Genomic DNA, 1674 nt, shown 5'->3' with positions numbered 1-1674 from the left:
GCGCAGATAGCCCTCGTGTAGCTTTGCGCGAAATTCAAAAACAAACAAACAAACAAACAGACGACATGTTTCGCTTAATAACAGAGCTCATAAGGCTGGATAGGATACAAGAAACACGATAATAATCGGAACGCTATTTGTACAAGCCAGTTCTTAGAGGAACAATTGTTGTGAACTGCTTTTAGTTGGTGAAACGTGATTATAATAAAGTATGTAAGTGGTAGTTTTAATACAGTCTGATAGTCATATGTTTTAACATATTTCAAATATAACAAATTCATGCAATTAGTTTGGAGATTTTTTCTTTGGTATGTGAAATATTCAATTCCTTTAAAATGTCGTACATCTTTCAATAACCCTAGAGGTTAATAAGGTCTCATCTTTCTTGAGGGTTTTACCCGAGGCTAAATGATGATTTTAGGCCTATGCTGATGAGATGGAAGAAAAACACGAAGTAAGGATTCTTTTATTTTGTCTTAAAAAATAAATGTTTGTTGTGAAATCGGTAACTTTAAGCACCTGTCTCGTTTATTGTATTTAATTTTTAAAATGTCAAAAGATGACATACCGCAAGTTCAACTCATTTGGAAGTTAATTTGTGAAATATTTTGTCTTACGTGACAAATGTTCAATGTTTTCAACTTCGTACGTGCTGAAATATAGACAAGCCTTTAAATCTAAAAACAATCGTTCTGTTATGTTAACATTCTGCTAACATTATGATAGCTGAAATGACCATAGCTAAAAACATTCTTGAGTGGCCTTCATCTAAAACAGCTTAGCATAATATTACCTTGTACAGTCAGCTTTACTTAAATAATAACAAAGTAGGCTGGGCGTCGCCTATTTCTTAGCGTGGCAAGTTGCGAATCGGAAGATACAAGGTTCGAATCGCAATATACCGGTGAACATGATCTAACCCTTCAGATGTTGGAACGTTATAACTGTAGCAGCTAATACCGTTATTGTTAAGAGTCATTACACAGGCGGCGGGGGCTACTGGCTGGTTTCTTTCATTTGGTCAGTAGTCCTAAATTAGTGATGACCATTCCTAAACCTTAGGTGACCTGGCCCTTTAGTCACTGTGTCATAGAAGGTGCAGTTTGCATTGGAAGTATGAAATATTTATCAAACAAAGTAAATGCAGTGTGTTCTAGTAGTTAGGGTGCACTTACTGTGAATCTTATGATTCATGGTTTAAGACACATTGCCACAAAACGTGTTTCGCGCTTTGGCTTTGTGGATACACTATAGGAAATACAGTCGAGTTCCACTATTCGATAAGGCAAGAGTTGACGATAGGATATGTTTAATAATTACCCTCTGATGTTGACTAGTTACCTTCTGATGTTGACTATTTACCCTCCTGATGTTGACTAGTTACCTTCTGATGTTGACTATTTACCCTCCTGATGTTGACTAGTTACATTCTGATGTTGACTAGTTACCCTCTGATGTTGACTAGTTACCCTCTGATGTTGACTAGTTACCCTGTGATGTTGACTAGTTACCTTCTGATGTTGACTAGTTACCCTCTGATGTTGACTAGTTCTCCTCTGATGTTGACTAGTTACCTTCTGATGTTGACTAGTTGCCCTCTGATGTTGACTAGTTACCCTCTGATGTTGACTAGTTACCCTGTGATGTTGACTAGTTACCTTCTGATGTTGATTA

The sequence above is a fragment of the Limulus polyphemus genome, unplaced genomic scaffold, assembly GCF_000517525.1.
Source record: "Limulus polyphemus unplaced genomic scaffold, Limulus_polyphemus-2.1.2 Scaffold5405, whole genome shotgun sequence".
Taxonomy (NCBI): domain Eukaryota; kingdom Metazoa; phylum Arthropoda; class Merostomata; order Xiphosura; family Limulidae; genus Limulus; species Limulus polyphemus.
Note: the sequence above shows the minus strand (reverse complement) of the source record.